Raw genomic sequence first — 12,217 nt, forward strand, 5'->3', positions numbered from 1 at the left:
TGGCATATTGAGTGCAGCACTGTCACAGCATCATCTTTCAGGATTTGAAATAGCTCAACTGGAATTCCATCACCTCTACTAGCTTTGTTCACTACTGGGGCTCAAATTCAATTTCTGGTCAGGGAACTAAGATCTCTCCTGCAAGGTTCGATCTCTGGGTTGGGAATATTCCTTGGAGAAGGGAACAGCTACCCACACCAGTGTGACCAAAAAGAAAAAAAAAAAGTTCTAGTTCTCATCTGAATGATGGACTCATGTGTGATCACAATAAACAACAATGACTGGGTAAATCATTCTGTGTCATGAATCACGGATGATTTATCTAATTGTGGACAAACTGATAAAGCACAAGCTGCAATCAAGATTTCAGGAGAAATATCAATAATCTCAGATATGCAGATGACACCACTGAAGAGCCTCTTGATGAAAGTGAAAGAGGAGAATGAAAAAGCTGGCTTAAAACTCAGCATTCAAAAAACTAAGATCATGGCATCTGGTCCCATTACTTCATGGCAAATAGATGGGGAAACAATGGAAACAGTGACAGACTTTATTTTCTTGGGCTCCAAAATCACTGCAGATGGTGACTGCAGCCATGAAATTAAAAGACGCTTGCTCCTTGGAAGAAAAGCTATGACCAACCTAGACAGCTCATTAAAAAGCAGAGACGTTACTTTGCCAACAAAGGTCCATCTAAGCTGTAGTTTTTCCAGTAGTCATGTATGGATGTGAGAGCTGGACTATAAAGAAAGCTGAGCACCGAAGAATTGATGGTTTGGACCGCAGTGTTGGAGAAGACTCTTGAGAGTCCCTTGGACTGCAAGGAGATCAAAGCAGTTAATCATAAAGGAAATCAGTCCTGAATATTCATTAGAAGGACTGATGCTGAAGCTAAAGCTCCAACATTTGGAGGATGAGATGGTTGGATGCCATCACTGACTCAATGGACTTGAGTTTGAGTAAGTAAGTTCCAGGAGTTGGTGATGGACAGGGAGGCCTGGCGTGCTGCAGTCCACGGGGCTGCAAAGAGTCAGACAAGACTGAGCAAACGAACTGAATCTTGTACAACTGAGGTTGGTCAAAGGAGAGGTTTAAAACTGATTTTATTAGTTTCACATCTACAGTGTAGGAGGAGAAGGGAGTGAGAAAGGATAAGATGGTTGGATGGCATTAGTGACTCAATGGATATGAGTTTGAGCAAACTCCAGGAGATGGTGAAGGACAGGGAAGGCTGGCATGCTGCACTTCATGGGGCACAGAGTCAGACACGACTGAGTAACTGAATAATAATGACAACAGCTAAAATGTGAAGTCCATTCACGTGAATTGATTCCTTTTAAATATATTGGGTGGAGAAGGCAATGGCACCCCACTCCAGTACTCTTGCCTGGAAAATCCCATGGATGGAGGAGCCTGGTGGGTTGCAGTCCATGGGGTCGCTAAGGGTCGGACACGACTGAGCGACTTCACTTTCACTTTTCCCTTTCATGCATTGGAGAGGGAAATGGCAACCCACTCCAGTGTTCTTGCCTGGAGAATCCCAGGGACAGGGGAGCCTGGTGGGCTGCCATCTACAGGGCCGCACAGAGTCGGACACGACTGAAGCGACTTAGCAGCAGTAGCAGCAGCAGCAAATATATTGGGTAAACTAAATAACATTTATTAATACTAAACCATTGACAAACTTGTTTCCAATTTTCCAACAGGCTGTGTCACTTTTTCCTGATTTAGTTACTTCTTAATGCAATCCCTAATTTGTAACAAAGTTGTAGCAGCAGAGTGTCACAGATATCTTACTTGCTAGTGCAGCAACTATATCTAAACAGCCTAACAGGTCAGTAAGAGGAAGGGCAATTTCATTTAAAGAAAAGGTCCTATAGGAACAGAAAACAGATCAGTGGGAAGGAGTTGATCTTAAAGGGCACAAGGAACTTTTGGGGGTGATAGCACTGTTCACATCTTGACTGTGGTGGTGACTGCATAATGATATAAATTGAATTTGTCAAAATCATGGAAATATAAGGATAAATTTCACTACTTGTAATTAAATATCAGTAAACTAGACTTTAAAAGGAGAGGACAATGCTACAAATTTGAATTTAACCCATTAAAGAGACATTCTTATACAGTATTAACATTATCATCATAATAAGAAAAACTACAGCTTGATAATCTAAACTTATATACAGTTTAACTCACAACTAGTTCCCCCCCAAAAAACCCTTAACTGTTCTTAGCCATTTTATTGGTAAAATTAATCCTTTTAAATTTGGAACTCAATTCCTAAAATAGTTTTGATTCATATTTCATTGTTCTATTTTTTTAATTATCTACCAAGTCTGATGGGAATTATATATGTAGTTTATAATGCTAATATAATGACAGGCTCAATAGTATCAATATCTATTTTTTTATTTCTTTGTTATGAAATCATGCATTTTTATGCATTGTCTTCTCATTCTTATAACTATATGAAATAGGTATACTTATCCGCATATTAATGACGACTATTTTAACAGAATTCTTTATGTTTAAGAGCATGTGCAACTTAAGAGCCTGTTGGCCACTGTATTCCCAGAATACAGTAGGTACTCAGTAAGAATCTGTAGACTGTTGGCCTCACCTCTATGTGACCTTGGACAGTTATTTGTCTCTTTAAATTTCAATATTCTCATCCATAAAAAGATGGTGAAACAATCCTAGGAAGTCAGTGTGTTCAGTTCTTTTAAGCCTTTATATAAAGTACCTGGCACACTATGAATACTGAATGAATGTGACCTTATTACTATCTCTTTGACAGCATTAATCAGAGTTGTATCATACTGCCAAAGCTTCATATTAAGAATAAAGCAGTATCAGAATAGATGATTATACCTAAAACCTAACTGCTCCTCATGCCAAACTGAGATGTTCAGTGTTATTTGTTAAAACAAAAATCAGTACAACATTTTAAAGGGATAAAAAGTAAACTAATGAATATTTTAAGGAAAGAAGAATCCCCTTCTGAAAATGGAACTAAGTGTAAGAAGTATATAGTTTACAAATATTTGGGCCCATAAGTCAGGGCTGGAAATTATCTGGGCAGCAAGAGGTCATTGTCATGGTACTTACTTTAGGGCAAGGTGAGTCATCTAGATATTATAAATTGGATGCCAGAAATTGACAAGACAAAAGAAACTGAATTAAATTACTGAAAGAGATCTTAGAGCTCATTTTATAGAAGAAGAAATAGATTGAAGAGGCTAACTGGAAAATCAAGTATGATAACTAGCCAAGCATAAAAACAATTCTGCATTTCAAGAGTCCTGTACCAGGGATAACAATATCTTAAAATCCACATTTACTCATGGCCCTCAGTTTTGACACACAGAAAAAGACACAGAATCACACACAGATAAGAAGTGAACTTAGATAATTTGTGACATCATCCAAGTTCTGTTCAAGGTATTTTGACGCTTTGCTTGCCAGGCATGTTTCAGTTGGTTTCTTCATCAACCAAAGAACTACAATGGCCAGGTTTCTGGGCATAATGTAACAAATGTTGGTTTGTTCAATTTATTTTAGGATGGTGAAAATCTAGGAGGGAATTATCATCTAAAAATACTCCAAATAATCAAACATTAGAGTTATTTAAAGAACTGATGAGCAAAGAAACAGCAAGACAAAATCAAAATGACTTGGCTGCCCACAGTTACCACTGGAGCCAAAATTGATACTGCTGCCTAGCTATACTCCTTTAATATTCTTTCCTCCTAATCTCTACTACAATTTCACATATGCTTAAATTCCAGGACAGTAATAAGGAAATAAGCATAATAAAGGAGGAATTGATCACATTAAGCACATCTTAGAATCCAACCTATCTTGAGGATGCAGATAAGCAACAAAGGTCTGATTTTTTTTTCCGGCTGCACCAAGAGGTATGCATGGAACCTGAGTCCCCAGGAGTAGAAGGGTGGAGCCTTAAGTACTGGACTGCTAGGGAAGTCCCCAAAGATTTGATCATTAATCAGTAACCCTAAACTTAAATGAACATTCATTTCCATTCTTACCCCACAAACTATCTGTAAGAAATACTATAATGGTGGAAATAAATGTTCAGCCACATACATTCTATGAATAAGGACATTTCCAAATCAAGCAAGAACCAGATAAAAGAATATGTACTTGGATGCTTGGTTAGGGAAAAAGTAACAATCAAAAGTCACTGGCGTGGGACTTCCCTGGTGGTCCAGTGGCCAAGACTCCATGCTCCCAAACCAGGAGGCTAGGGTTGGATCCCTGGTCAGGGAACAAGATCCCACACACCACAACGAAGATCGAAGATCCTGCCCGTGTGCTGCAACTAAGACCTGGCACAGCAAAATTTAAGAAAAAAAGAAGGTCACTGGCTTATCCCATGACCACTGGGCAGATGTTTAAAAAGTCTTAAGCCTGGTCACTCTAGCTCTTGCACATCCAAAAGGAGATACTTAAAAGACTTGTTTCAACTGGATTAAGGTAGTCAAGCAACTGCTTTATGGGAAGCTGAAGCTAGCGGTGATCTGAATGTATGGCAGATTCCCAGTCAAGAAGAAACCTCAAATCTACTTAGGCTCTATTCAGCAAAGCAAACTGGGAAAATTTTTCTTTTTGAAGGAGAGACCCTAGTATAGATCATTCTAAAGCCTCTGCCAACTTCTTCACTTTTGTGATTTAAAAGGAAGCAAAGAACTGCTCTTTACAACAACCTTTTTAATATTCTGATTCAACAGGATATGAATTCATTAGTGTGAATTTATCCTAAAGGAAAGTCAATAACCAGCCTAGCTTAAGAGTATTTTTTCTTCTTCCAAACAACGAAGGGATAATAGTAGTTAACATTTATAGAGCACTTACTCCATGCCAGCATTATTCTAAACTTGCTATATGTATTCATCCAGTAAATCCACACAATCCTACAAAACAAGTATAATTCCCCATTTTACATCTGGGGAAACTGAAGCACCAGGAGTTTGTTTTTTTTTTTTAAAGGAACTTATTCAAGGTCAAACAACAAACAAATGGAGAGTCAGAATTTCAACCTAAGCAGTCTGGATCCAGAGTCTATGCTCTTTAAGTTTTTCTGCCTCATGATTATACAACTGTTTTTAACATTAAAACTGTGAAAGAATCACAAAGAACCTCTCCCACCCCACCCTGGGAGATTTCTCTACCTACTTACTTATTGGCTCATAACATAGGCTAATCAGAAAGGTTCAAATATGGTAAATGGGAATTATATATATCACATCTATATAACCATACATGTTTCTCCCTTTTCCCCCCAAAAAAGGGGGAGTGGGGCAAGGAGGGAATTAATTATTTAACTCACAAATTCTCTCATATTAAGTCCTGCAGGCCTTAGGGAGAAACTGACAGCATGAGAAGTTCTTTCTCCTTTGCTCTCTCTAGGGTTGAGCTTTTTTTCTTTTAGAAAGCAGCTTTGGCCTGCAACTCTGTATTAGTAACAAACAAAGCTTTTCAGGCATAGGCTTTCGATCTTAATTAAGATTTGACCATATGTATTATACCTGGAACCAAAATATAAACTTTCTCATGATATTAAATAAAAAGGGCCCTGCAGAAGTAGTTAGGGAGAAAAGTGCACCCAGTCTCTCACTCTGAGGCCTGAACTACTTATGAACAAATGCGTGCTTATTTTAACTTGACTAAATATCGTCTTCTCCATTGCACCTGGAACTCTAATTTCTAGGCAAGAATCTTTGCCACTGCTACAACTGTACTACAAATTCAAAGTTTTACAGATATTGATTTTTTTTGTTGTATTTTTCAGTAAATTTCAAGGAAGAAACAGGGAAAAAGCTACTTTCCCTTCTATCCTTTATAAAGCTAAAATCATTTATAAAACACCCTTCAGAAATTTACTCACACTCAGAAGTTGCTAAAAAGAATAAAACCATATCAGTTCAGTTCAGTTGCCCAGTTGTGTCCAACTCTTTGCAACCCATGCCAGGCTTCCCTGTCCATCACCAACTCCCAGAACTGGCTAAAACTCAAGTCCATAGAGTCAGTGATGACATCTAACCATCTCATCCTCTGTCATCCCGTTCTCCTCCTGCCTTCAATCTTTCCCAGCGCCAGGGTCTTTTCTAATGAGTCGGCTCTTTGCATCAGTTGGCTTCAGGCTTCAGCCTGTAAATTAACTCCTGAGTTAAAAATGTAAGTCACTGAAATATTTTTCCACTGTTTTCCCACCACACTTAGAAAAAACTCTAAACTCTAACATGGTCTTTATAAAGATAACCCAGTGGAAGCCCACCCCACCTCTCTGATCTCATTCATCCCTTAATTTCTCTTTCACTGGCTTGCTGAGCTCCAGCCACACTGGCCCTGCTCCTGTAACACTCCAAGCTTATCCTGCACCTTCTATTCTCTAGGCTACAAAGCTCTTCCAGATTATGAACAGACTGAATCCTCCTCACCCATCATGCAGATCTCACTTCAAATACCACCTCTTCAGAGAGACATTTTCTTCATGGCTCCCCTCCCACCAAAATTATATCACATTTCCATGTAGCTGCCTCATCATTCTCTATTTGAGATCACATTTCCCTATTTTGGGCTTCCCTTGTGGCTCAGTTGGTAAAGAATTCGCCCGCAATGCGGGAGACCTGGGTTCCATCCCTGGGTTGGGAAGATCTCCTGGAGAAGGGAAAGGTTACCCACTCCAGTACTCTGCCCTGGAGAATTCCACAGACCGCATAGTCTATGGGGTAGCAAAGAGTCGGACACAACTGAGCGACTTTCACTTTACCCTATTTTATTTGTTCATTATATTTATCATTCTCTAAAATTATCTTGTTAATATGTTTAACCTATGTCTCCTCTAACAGACTATAAAGTTCCATGAAAACAAGTGCTACATTTATCTTATTTACTATAATCTCTCAAGGAACTAAAATGAATAAATACTCTACTACTAAATGTGCAGGCTCATATACAGATTTTTATATTTTTATAACCATTCTAACACATTATATTGCTCTCTTTGGCTTCTTCTGCTCTTTTCTACCCATTAGCACCTACTGTGAGAGAATTAAGCAGCAAGAAATACAAATAAACATGTAGACTTTATATTATATAAGCAGTTCAGAGAATGAACTAAGGTTTCAGAATTAATAGCATGTCTTTCAAATTGTACACTGATCCTACTTATCAGTAAACAATAGTATTGTAAGTAAATTGCTAATTATGTTTAAAAAGAAACTATCAGATGAAATTTAGCATTTATGAGTAATATACTTTTATGTATATCATGAAATACAGATTAAAATATTGAATATAATTTAGAAATAAAACAACCTTCATTTTAGTATTTAACATAGCTGTGATATCATCTTCTACCTAAAATTTAATTTCATCTCCAAACAAAAAAAACATGTTTAAAAAAATTAAAGGAAAGTATGACAACTACAACTCATAAAATAGGCAATCTCAATAAACATACAGATATTATTTTTTTAAAAAAGAATAAATGGAAATCCTGGAGTTAAAAAGTATTAACAATTCTAGAGTGGAAAAATATTAAGAACCAAAATTTGAGGAAATTCCCTGGATATCCAGTAGTTAGGACACAAAGCTTTCACTGCCAAGGGCTCTGGTGGGGGAACTAAGATCCCAAAAGCCACTGGGTGCAGGGGGGAAAAAGAGAAAGAACCAAAATTTTAAATTCACTAGCAGAGTTCAAAAGTGGATTGGAGATGACAGAAGAAACAGCCAATGCACTTGAAGCTATTACAATGCTGTGTGAAAGTCGCTCAGTGGTGACCAACTCTTTGCGACCCCATGGACTGTAGACTACTAGGCCCCTTTGTCGATAGGGATTCTCCAGGCAAGATACTGGAGTGGGTTGCCATACCCTCCTCCAGGGGATATTCCCAACCCAGGGATCGAACCCCGGTCTCCCGCCTTCGAGGTGGATTCTTTACCATCTGAGTCACCAGGGAAGCCCACCAATTATGAAGAAGAGAAAATAAAAAAATTTTAAATGAACAGATCCTCAGAGATTTAAGAATACCATGAAGCATACCAACATACACATAATGAGAGTCCTAGAAAAAAAGGAGAAGAATAGAAAAAATATGTGAAGAAATTATAAATAAAACTTACCAAATGGTTTTAAAAAGTTAACCACCACATTTAAGTTTACTGAATCCAAAAGAGGATTACACAAAGAGATCCACACCCAGACATATCACTGTAAAACTGCTGACTAAGGACAGAAAATTTTGAAAGCACAAAAAGAAAAACTACTCATCAGAAACAATGGAGGCCAGAAAGCAGAAGATGACGTATTCAAGATGCTAACAGAAAAAAAAATGCAGCAAAGAATTCTATATCCAGCAAAAGTACTCTTCAAAAAAAGGCAAAATAAAAACAAGCCCAAGAAACAAAGACTGAGATAATTCATTAGTAACAAACTTTCCTTACAAGAAATCCAAAAGGAAGGCCATGAGATTGAAAGGAAATAATCAGCCCATAAATCAATACATAAAAAGAAATAAAGAACACATAAACAGTAAATATGTGATAAATATTTTTAAAACTTTATGTTTTCTTCTCTTGACTATTTTTAAAAACATACAATTACATTAAAATATTGTAAAATTGAAAAAATAAATAAAATATTGTAAAATTATATTGTTGGGCTCCTAAAACATAAAAATTTAATATGTATGACAATATTGACAGGACAGGAAAAAAATAGAGCAAAGTTTTTGTATTTTACTATAATTAAATCAGTCAATTCTGAAGCAAACTGATAAATTAAGATACACACTGTAATCCCTAAAGCAACCTAAGAAAATAACTTTAAAAAATCCAGTTAAAAAACTAACAAAGGAATTTAAATGATAGCCGGTAAGATAACTATTAACTCCAGAATAGGCAGTAGAGGCCAAAGAAAGAAATAAAAAAGAAATGAGACACATGGAAAATAGCAGAACTGCATAAATCTGACTCTCAATGATAACATTAAATGTGAGCAGATTATGAATTCTCCAATCAAAAGGCAGAAGTGGTCACATTAATTTTTTAAAATAAGCATTTTAACTATATGTTGTCTGTAAGATACACTTTAGATTCAAAACAAAAGTAAAAAGACAGAAAAAGATATGCAACGCAAACAGTAAACATAAGAGAGCTGGAGTAGCCACACACTAACACCAGATAAAATACTACTATAAAATGTATGTATGTGTATTATTATATCCATATATCACATCTAACACCAGTCCCAAAAATATGAAGCAAAAATTAACAGAACTGAAAGGGAAAACAGATACTTCAATAATAATAGGTTTTAATATCTCACTCTCAATAATTAATAGAAAAGGTAGACAGAAAATCGGAGAAGGCAATGGCACCCCACTCCAGTACTCTTGCCTGGAAAATCCCATGGGCGGAGGAGCCTGGTAGGCTGCAGTCCATGGGGTCACTAAGAGCCGGACACGACTGAGCAACTTCATTTTCACTTTTCACTTTCATGCATTGGAGAAGGAAATGGCAACCCACTCCAGTGTTCTTGCCTGGAGAATCCCAGGGATGGGGGAGCCTGGTGGGCTGCCATCTATGGGGTCGAAAAGAATCGGACATGACTGAAGCGACTTAGCAGCAGACAGAAAATCATAACAAAAAACCAACTTGACCTGATACCTATAAAACATTCCACCCAACAGTAGCAGAATACCTTTCTAGTGCACACAGAACATTATTCAGAATAGATTACCTACTAGGTCATAAAGATGTTTCAATAAATGTAAAATGAGAAAAAATACAAAGTATGTTCTCTTACTACAGGGAAATTAAACTAGAAATTAACAATAATGAAATTTAGGGAATCCCCAAATAACTGAAAATTAAATAATACATTTCTAAATAACCATGGGTCAAAGAAGATATCACAAAGGAAATGAGAAAGTATGAATTAAAATTTTCAAAAGCAGAGCATATAAAAACATATGGTCACTAAGAGTATTTGGAAGGAAATGTATAGTTTTATATGCCTGTATCAGAAAATAAGATCTCAGATCAATAACCTAAGCGTGTACCTTAAGAAACTAGAAAAAGAAAAGTAAATTAAATATTAAGCAAACAGAAGGGATGAAATTATAAAGATTAAAATGGCAATCAGTGAAGTAGAAAACAGAAAAACTTTTTTCTTTGAAAACGAAACTGATAAATCTTTTCCTAAAATGACTAAGTAAAAAAGAAAGAAGAAACATGCTACCAAAATTAGAAATGAAACAAAGACATCACTCCTAGGCTTGCAAAATTAAAAGCATACATAAAACTATTACAAAGTACATGCCCAAAATATTAAATAGCTTAGATGAAACAGACACATCCCTAGAAACACAATTACCAAAACTAGTAACACATAACTTAGCAAAAAAATCTGAATAGGTCCAGTGAAGAAACTGAATTAGTAGTTTAAGAATTTTCCAAAAAGGAAAATCTAGGCCCAGAATATTTCATTGATGAATTCTATGAACATATTTAAGGAGGTAATACCACCAATCCTTCACAAACTCATAGGAAACAGAAGAGGGAACAATTCTCAATTTATTCTGGGATTAAAATGTATAATTACATTACAAAATCCAAAGAGATCACAAGAAAACTTCAGATCAGTATCTTCCGTAAGTATAGACACAAAAACGTTCAATAAACATTAGCAAAGTAAATCCAGGAGCATATAATAAGAATTATATACCATGATCAAGTGGGATTTACCCCAGGAATACAAGGCTGGTTTAATTGTTAAAAATCAGTTAATATAAAACTCTATATTAATGGAATAAAGGACAGAAACCACATGATGATCTCAGACATTAAAGTGACCAACCGTTTTGTTTTGTCTGGGACTAAGAGTTTCCCAAGAAGCAGGAGTTCCAGTACTAAAACCAGGATCAGCTTGAGCAACTGCACCAGTTTGTCATGTTAAGAGATGCAGAAAACACATTTGCTGAACTTCAGTAAAATTTGATTAAAAAAAAAAAAACTCTGAATAAAATAGAATTAAAAAGGAACCCTCTATCAAATAGAGAAATCTGTTATACAACATTTTGTCACAGTTAGCAACAGTATACTGTATTCTTAAAAAATAAAGAAAGGATTCCCTGGTGGCTCAGTATTCAAGAATCCACCTGCCAGTGCAGAAGACACCCTGATCGGGGAACACCAGATCCCTGGTCCAGGAGGATCCCACATGCTGCAGATCAACTAAGTCCATGGGCCACAACTATTGAGTCTGTGCTCTAGAGCCGAGGAACCAAAACTACTGAAGCCCATGCTTCCTACAGCTTGTGCCTCGGCAACAAGAGAGGCCACAGAAGAGGGAAGTCCGAACACTGTAACAAGAGTAGGCCCCACTCGCTTCAACTGGAGAAAAGTCCAAGCAAGAACAAAAATACAGCACAGCCAAAAACAAATAAATTTTTTTTTAAATCAATAGGGTAGATCTCATGTTAAGTGTTCTTACCACAATTTTTTTTAAGTAAAAGATTTGTACACTGAAGATTTTAAAACATCACTTAGAAAAATTAAAGATCAGTAAATAAAAAGAAAGTTTCATGTTCCTGTATTTAAAAATTGAATATTATAAGGCAGCAATTCATCCCAACCTGATCTACAGATTCAATGCATTCCCCATCAAAATTCCAAAACATTTTTTTGCAGACAATGACAAACCAATTTTTCAAATTTTACATGTAACCCAGAATAGCCGTAATTTTAAAAAATAACAAAATTTAAGGATTTACACCACTTGGTTTCATAAATTACCATAAAGCACAGCAATAGAGACAGAGTGGTACTAGCACAAGGACAGACATACAGATAAAACAGAGTTGCAAGTCCAGAATTAAATCTTTACATTTACAAGCAATGGAGAAATGACAATCTTTTCAATGAATGGTGTTAAGACAACCCATTATGTGCGGGCTAAGTCACTTTAGTCATGTCCACCTCTTTGTGACCCTATGGACCACAGCCTGCCAGATTCCTCTGGTCCATAGGATTCTCCAGGCAAGACTATTGGAATGGGTTGCCATTTCCTCCTCCAGGGGATCTTCCCATATACAACAGGTGAATTTAGACCCTTATTTCGCACCATACTCAAAAATTAACTCAAAACAGATCATAAATCTAAGAGCAAAATCTATAAAATATCTAA

The 12,217-nt window shown here is 36.5% G+C and overlaps 1 protein-coding gene across 7 annotated transcripts in view; it reads right to left on the reverse strand.

Annotated features, from left to right (window-relative positions):
• The window catches only part of ELF2 (E74 like ETS transcription factor 2), a 99,295-nt gene that overhangs the window by 83,431 nt on the left and 3,647 nt on the right, over positions 1-12,217 (reverse strand). Inside the window, exon 1 of one of the 7 annotated variants that reach the window (XM_070386541.1) lies at positions 9,427-9,445. The exons of the other annotated variants lie outside the window; for them this stretch is intronic. The gene's annotated coding sequence lies outside the window, so the exon portion shown is untranslated. Of the gene's footprint in view, positions 1-9,426; positions 9,446-12,217 lie in introns of those variants that run through there. 7 annotated transcript variants of the gene reach the window in all.

This window comes from Bos mutus, chromosome 17 (assembly GCF_027580195.1).
Source record: "Bos mutus isolate GX-2022 chromosome 17, NWIPB_WYAK_1.1, whole genome shotgun sequence".
Lineage (NCBI taxonomy): Eukaryota > Metazoa > Chordata > Mammalia > Artiodactyla > Bovidae > Bos > Bos mutus.